Here is an 8,387-nt window from a genome sequence, read left to right on the forward strand (position 1 = left end):
GATTTAAAAAAAATCCTGTATATACTACTTTTGATTATGATGATATGTTGCTTATTGAAATTAATGACAAACTGATTACTTCATGATTTTTTCTTTTCAGATTTATAAGGCAGTTGACTGTAACATTGGTATTTCAAGGAGGTTTGATTCCATTTTGCTAGCAGAGTGTGGCTTTTCCAGAGGTGTTACCAAAATACATAGTAGGTAATATTTAATAAACTTGAATAGAATGATGGTTCGTAGAGGTTATCGAGGGAAACTCATAGGCAGATCAATCTGTGATATTTGGGATAAGATGACTACAAATTTAATAACCATGTAAATCAGGCTGTGTAAATAAAATTGCTGTGGCAGAATCTTTTTGAGTTTAATATTTATATAGCTTATCCTGTAAGACCAGTCACTGTAGTAAAACATTAACTAGGAGGTTGAATAGTTGTTTCCCTCTACGCCATTTGATTAAACAGTTATCTTTCAAAGAACAGAGGAATCAACATTTTAAGTGCATTTACTCTACTTCGGGATCTTCTAAAGCTGCTTTAGGTAAAACATTTTTTTTCTCAATATAAGCCAGTCTGAGATTAGTAAAACAATCACTGAATTTATTAATATACTAGTTTCAGATTATATTGGCAATGCTAATTTTAAAACCCTGCTAGCTTCTGAGGCAAAAAGATGGCATACAAATAGACTAAACAAATACAAAAAATCTTTTTCAACAGTGCTAATATAAAATAAATTATTTTCACTTTTCTGTTGTATCTGGAATATTAAGATATGTTGAATTTCTTGTACTTTGTGGATACACTGTTTTTTGTTTTGTAATTCCCCCCCTCAAAAGAATAGAGGACTACTACAAATGTGATTGAAGTTTTACAAAAGCTTACATCTTCAGTAGCTAAATTTAAACTTTTACTATGTTATACTGCTAGCACTTCATATATCAGTAACTGGCTCTAGATAGGAATCACATAAGAACCAGATGCTTATAAAGGGATGATCCAATCTCACACAGTTGATGCAACTAGATTGAATTTTAATGGGGATTAAGAAATCAGATTCCATTGTACTTAAGTGACTTGCTTTATTGCACCCCTTAGAGAATTCCCAAGATTTAAAAGGAACAATGATATGAATGCAAAATGAAAAACAAAACAAGCATGCGTGATAAATCCTTATGGAAAAGCCAAGTGCAGCATTTGAGATCATTCTAAAATCAACATTATTTTGCCACAAGTTTGGAGGAAGATGTTTATCAATGCTTCTTGATCCTGGGCCCTTTTTGCGAGAGGCAAAATATGAATATTTTAATACATTTATACATACACATACACAGAGAACGGCTGTGCACTAGAATGGGAGGCAGTGATGATATGAAGGGCTCGATACAACCATCTTTTCTCCTGGAGAAAAAAGGAGGGGTCCCCTTTGATCCACAAAAAGTCTGAGTATCATTGGACTAGCATGAACTAAAGTGATGTGTGGGATGCAGGTGGTAATAAGAAGGAGAACTGGGTGAGGAAGAGTGAAAAAGCTGCTTGGATCTCGGTTTCAGAGATAATTTAATTCGTACTGCTTCCCTTTTCCTGACAGTCTTGATAATAGTTAAGATGGATCCTCCCTAATTTAGATACAACCAATGGCCTGCTCATATGAAATGGAACTCTTGACCTTATTTTCTTTCATTTTAATCCAAATCCAACTGCTGCAATCTAGATAACTTTCTCGCCAGAGAAATGCAAATTCACACAGTTGTCAGTTTTTTATGGCGAGAGACACCTGGTGGCCAAATAGTAATGATGCAAAACTAGTATGCAATATTGAAGCCACTGTTATACAATTAACTAATTTATCTAATAAGAACTGTGCTTATATATTGCTTTTTTAGACAGATGAGTGCCCCACTCAGAGCAGTGAACAAAGTCAGTATTGTTATTAACCCCACAATACAGTTGCGGGGCTGGGGGGCTTACTCAAGGCTTACTTACTGAGAGGTGGCTTGCTCAAGGCCACCTACTGAGCTCATGGAGGTCGTGGGATTCGAACCAACAGAGTGCTGATTTGCAGTCTAACCACTTAATATTTATAGTCTATCTTTCTCATTAGAACTCAAGTGGATTACACAGAGTAAGTCAATAGAATTAACAGGAATGAAACATTCAATAAACAATGCAACAGTATTTATATGGTAGAAATTTGGAGCCAAGCATGAATTTGAGAAACAGAACTGGAGCAAAGCATAAGTATTAACATGCCATATTAAATGATGCAAGAATTACTTGGTAGTCACTTACAGCAACAGGCAGTATGAGCTACACCCAGAAGTATAAACCATAGTCTCTAAACTTTTACCGAACTTCAACATCGTGAGCTCATATATTTGTTTTTGTTTTTTTAAATTTATAGATTGTCTTTCTCAAGTAGACTCAAGGTGGATTTAAAAGTAGCAACACACATAAAAAATTATCTATATATCTAATTGTCAATATACCCAAATCTTTGGATACTTAAATCCAGAGACTGGAGCTATAAACAGTCAAGACAGATATTTCTACAAACCTGAAAAAGCCCCTGGTTTGCAGAACAATCTGGAATTTATTGAGAGGATTCATTGGGGCTAGGCCACTGGCAATCATCAGATGACTTGATACTGCTTGACTCGCATGACTTACTCAGCAAGCCTGGCTGCTTGCTATCTTCAACAGCAGTCATGCCATGAAAGCAAGTGTGCTGTAGTGGTCAGAGGTTCACATTAGAATATCAGAAACCCAGATTTTAATCCCTACTCTCTTGTGAAAGCCAGTTTGGTGTAGTGGTTAAGAGCGCGGGACTCTAACCTAGAGACATTGGTTTGATTCCCCACTCTTCCACTTGAAGCCAGCTGGGTGACCTTGGGTCAGTCACAGCTCTGGCAGTGCTCTCTCAGTCCCACCCACCTCACAGGATGTTTTGCTGTGGGGATAATAACATATTCTCGAAGGCTTTCACGGCCGGAGAACGATGGTTGTTGTGGGTTTTCCGGGCTGTATTGCCGTGGTCTTGGCATTGTAGTTCCTGACGTTCCAGTTCTGAAAAACACCAGGCTAACAAAACATTCTATCCCCAACAATAGCCCTGCAGAGAAGATTAGCACATCAAGCACCAATCCATATGCAAAAGAACCTCCTCAGGATACAGTGAAGCCTCCCGCCATTAGCATTCCACACCCTGGGAAACTCTCACAGGATGACTCAGCTCAACCCCACCCCTCCTGAGTAGATACAAATGACCCACATCTTTTCCACACTGTGACACTGAGAGATCTCTGTCTTTTGGTGCTACACCTCTGAAGATGCCAGCCACAGCTGCTGGCGAAACGTCAGGAACTACAATGCCAAGACCACGGCAATACAGCCCGGAAAACCCATAACAACCATAATAACAACATACTTTGTAAACCGCTCTGAGTGGGCATTAAGTTGTCCTGAAGGGCAGTATATAAATCGAATGTTATTATTATTATTAAAGTTCACTCGGTGACTTTGGGCTAGTCATACACACTTTGCCTAACCTAATCATAGGGTTGTTGCGATTGTAAAATGGAGGAGAGGAGAAACGTGGGGAATCAATGAAGTAAACAACATGGTTGAAAATGGAGGGCACATAAAAGATAGGTTGATTGGTGGGCAGAAAAGAGAAAAGCAAGCAAGGGAAGATAAATATATGCGGGCTGCCAGGAGGAAGCAAAGAGAAAATAGCGCAGGGAGTGGGATAGAAGAGAAAGGGAAGGGGTCTCGCAAGTCTGTATGGGTTACCTGATGCGCAGCAGGGCCTGGCCAAGTGGCTGGCACCACACAACTGGATCTGGCAGCCAGAACCGCACAGTGTTTTCCAGAGAGATGCTGCTAGGGGCAGGGAAAGAGGAAAAGACATGTTAAGTTAGGTTGGCTGGTGGGAGGGCAGGAAGCAGGAAATGGGGAGAGGTAATAAGAGCTTTCGGGAAAGGGAAAAAGGAAATAGTAAGGTCCTTGCAGATTCCCCGCTTGTACACATACCTCAATACCTTGAAGCTAAGAATGCTTTTCTTCACTGTCAAGGCCATAATGAAAATTCAACATGCTCATACTAGTGCAGGACTTAGTCAATGCCTCTGCCTCTCTCTATACTCCACCATGGCAGCTTGGTTCCCCTGAACAGGGTCTTCTGCAGGTGGCACCGTACAAATGGGCAAAATCAACAACTGCCTGTACATGTGCATTCACTGTAGTCGCAGCCGTCTATTGCCTGATGAGGTTAGGAGAGCTCCCACTCGCCTGGCCTTTCACAAAGTATGTCAAACAAAATTAGCAGACCAATTCAGCCCAGATCCAGCTGAATTGGGCCGAATCGGGCCACTGTGTAGCACAGGTGCGCTCTCAGGGCAGCATGTGAAGTCATCACTTCCTGCACACACAACTGGGAAAAGTACAAGGTAGGAGGTGGGGTCCCATATCTCCCACCAGGGGGCTAGGGGGACCTGGCAACCCTAGACACCTTCTCAGAGCTCTCTCAGCCCCACCCACCTCACACAGGGTGATTGTTGTGATGATAATAATGACATACTTTGTAAACCACTAAGTGTTAAGGGCAGTATATAAATCAAATATTGTTGTTATTGTTGTTGATTCAGAGAGGCGTTAGTAAAGGGTCAGGAAATGTGAATTATACTAATGGGTAGCTTCTGTGATGTTTAATACATGCTTAATTGTTTATTATTTGTTTCTGCATTGTTTTACCCCTGTACTGGATTTCTGCTGTATTCAAATTTCTGCAGTCTATATACGGCTGCATTGTTTATTGAATGTCCTGGCCAATTATCATATTGACTTACACTGTGTAATCTGCCTTGAGTCTCAGAGAAAATATGGGACTATAAATAATGGGGGGGGGGAATAAATTCAGAACATGAGCTCGGGCTGTATGGCCGTGGTCTTGGCATTGTAGTTCCTGACGTTTCGCCAGCAGCTGTGACTGGCAAAAAGTTATTTATTTAGGATTTTTATTCCGCCCTCCCCATGAAGGGATCAGGGCAGATTGCAACAATTAAAACACATTTAAAAATAACTTTGTACAATATAAAACCATAAAAAGTTTAAAAACATTCACTCATTAGGGTTGCCAGCCTCCAGGAAGTGGCTGGAGACCTCCCAGAATTACAACTGGTCTCCAAGCTATAGAGATCAGTTAACTTGGAGAAAATGGCTACTTTGGGGGGTGGGCTGTATGGAATTATGCCATGTCAAGGTCTTTTCGCTCCCCAAACCCCACTTTCTCCAGGTTTCATTCTCCAGATCTCCAGTATGTAGGCAGCCCTACATACAATATACAATGATATAATAATCAGATGGCAGCAATCACCAAATCAGTAAATGCTACTTAACAGAGCAGGGTGGTGGACACCCTAGTGGGCAGGGTTTCAGGTCTTACATCCTTCTCCATTTTATCTGCCAGCGGAGGCCAAGCCCATCCTCAACTGTATGCCTGGTGGTACATCTCTCTTACAGGCCTGGCAAAATTATAGTAAATCCTGCCGTGCCCTGGTCTCAATAGAGAGTTCCACTAGGCTGGAGCCAGGACTGACAAAGCTCTGGCTCTGGTTGCGGACAGGCAGGTCTCCTTGGGGCCGGGGATCACCAACAGATGGCATTTTAAAGCCAAGTTCTGACTAAACTTTGTGTATTCAACTTGCAGTCCATCCCATTTCAAATGATCAAAGGGAACAGCATACTTTCAAAAAAGGAAACAATTTTTTTTCATATCATCCTATAAGTTAGTTACAAAAACCAAAACAGTATTTCAGAAGTCATTCAGTGCTGAGACTCAGGCATTGATAAGTTTTTGCTGGAGTTGTTTTATAGTTGAGGGGCTGCGGCCAAGAAGGCCTCTATTCCAGACTAGCAGATAGATAGAATCTGGCTGCATCTATTTATCATTGTAGAAACACTGGAGAAATCACAACCTGTGTATATTAAGCAGTTGGAACAACAGGGAGAATATGCATCTTGGGTTATAAACACTTCAGTCCTCCTTGCAAAGGCGTATCTCCCAGCATCCTCTTCCCCCAAGAGAGTCTCCTTTGTTCCTCCCCTCCTTCACAACACCAGCAGCTACTGAGGTAGATCTTAAGATGCGGTCTCGTGACACACCTGTCTAAAGAGACAGAGAGAAGGCTACAAAACCTGTAACAATTGACAGCAAATCGGAGGAAGGTAGCTATAACTGGAGCAATTATTTTGGCTTTAGTGGCTCAGAAAAGGAGGCAGCTTGTGGCACCTTAAGTTTAACAAATGTACTTGTGTGTACTTCTTTAGCTACAACCCACTTCATCAGATGCATGAAATTTGGTCTAGAACATAATCTGTTCAAAATTAAGGGGGAAAGTACTTTAATGCAGCAGTCAGGGCACTAGAGCTGCAGATCTAAGAAGCAGTAGTTTGTTTATTCAAAATTACTGAAGTTGCTCTTCCATTCTTTTCGACATCATGGGTGGGGGAGGTTTGCAAAATAATTTCAAACTGCAGATGAAGTAAATGATATAGTAGCAGTTTGATACTTTGATTTATAATTATCGAATCACACTTTTGAACTACTAAATAGGTCTACAGTAAGTCATGTGTGGATTGAGTTGGGCTAAAACTCGATGCTGGAGCTTAGGAATTTCAATCCTTCCCTTCCACACAATTTCTGCTTTAATGGTTTTATTTAGTTCATTTATATTCCACTTTTCTCCTCAATGGAGACACAAAGTGGCTTACACCATTCTCCTCTTCTCCATTTTATTCTCACAACAACCCTGTAAATCAAGGTAGGTCAGCTTCCCTGGTAAAGTGGAGATTTGAATCTGGGTCTCTCAAATCCTAGTCTGAAATTCTAACATTGTTGCGTCTTGACTTTTTATGCACTTAACAATCAAACAAATTATTTGGCTAACATATTTATTGGTGCTACCTGCTTTGAACCGTTTCAGGAGAGCGGGGTATATTAAAACACTCTAAACAAGCTGTATTAGTAATACTAAGTGGCATGAATGATTTAAGCAGGGCATTTAAAATACTTTAAAAAGTCGTTTTAAAAAAATCATTCAAGTTTCAAAAGATTCTGGCAATCCAAATACAAGCTGTTTTTCTAAAAATATCAAGTGGCATCTTAGGTGAATTGCTCTAAGCTGTGGCTAGCAGTGTATTAAGTATAGTACAGTGTATTAAATACAAGATCTCTTAAACAGATGGAGTATAAGAAACATGGTGACGTGGTCATCTCTACTCTTCAAGTTCAAGTGGATGACGTGAAAAATGTCATGACACAAAACATTGAAAAAGTTTTGGACAGAGAAGAAAGACTGAGTGAACTGGCTAATCGAAGTGGCGATCTTGAAACAGCGGTAATTCTAGAGTCTCATTCATTGTATGTGGAATATTCATTAACAGAAAGGCTTCAGGCTGACCCCCCCCTCGTTTTAGGGATCAGCAACATGGGGCCTCCCCCACACATATCAAGAACTTAGCTGGCCTCACTTTCCAACCTAGAAACAAGAGAGCTGTGGAGGAAGTGGTATTTGTGACAGAGAGCTAGCTAGCAACCCATTTTAGGGAGGGTGGCCACCTATGCAGCAACAACCACAATTCTCCCATCTTACCTGATGTGGTCAGTTGCTAACCTGTATTCTCCCATTTGTTTTCAGGCTCATGGTTTCCAAAAAACTACTGCAAAGGTTTCAAGGAAGATGTGGTGGAAAAACACTAAACTAATCATAATTATCGCAGTAGTTGTCCTTGCTATTGTAGTTTTTATTATTCTTCTTGCCACAGGTGTTATTCCATCATAAGGTACTTTTTGTTATTAATGACAAGCAACACACATTCTGTAAAAAGAAGTCTTTAATGTTCTAAAGTACTAATATTTATGCCTAGCCTTATTTTTCTACAATAAACAATGTTAATGTTTTAGCTCTGTAGTATGTATTAGTTCTGGTACTGCTTGCCTTCAAAAAGTGAGCCAGTTCTCACAATTACTCAAATTCAGGTCAGTGCTTAGCCCCTTAAAGACAAAACAGATTTATAGCAGCTTAAGCTTCTATTAGCTCACAGCTCACTTCAGCAGATGTGTGAAGCACTGCATCGTTGGAAGAGATATATAACCCAAAGCTACAAATATCAGAAAGGGGTGGTTACTACAAAAGGGTACCCACAAGGCCCTTAGTACATTGCTGAAGTTGGGATTTCTGGCCTCTTTGTAACAATTCCCATCCTCCCACTGTTGCAGCTTTGGGCATAAACCACTGCCAAATGAATGTAGTACTTTGTCAAATGCATCGAGTAAGTGATTCATGAAAGCGTTATGTAAATGCAGTAAATGTAGTCTAAGATGGC

General features: G+C 40.3%; 1 long non-coding RNA gene across 1 annotated transcript; it reads left to right on the top strand.

Moving 5' to 3' along the window:
* The first annotated feature begins 466 nt into the window (after positions 1–466).
* LOC129337117 (uncharacterized) lies at positions 467–7,919 on the top strand. Its single transcript, XR_008597777.1, has 3 exons — positions 467–543; positions 7,244–7,399; positions 7,700–7,919. It is a non-coding gene; the product is annotated as an uncharacterized LOC129337117 (long non-coding RNA).
* Positions 7,920–8,387: the final 468 nt, after the last annotated feature.

The sequence above is a fragment of the Eublepharis macularius genome, chromosome 10 (genome assembly GCF_028583425.1).
Source record: "Eublepharis macularius isolate TG4126 chromosome 10, MPM_Emac_v1.0, whole genome shotgun sequence".
NCBI classification, from domain to species: domain Eukaryota; kingdom Metazoa; phylum Chordata; class Lepidosauria; order Squamata; family Eublepharidae; genus Eublepharis; species Eublepharis macularius.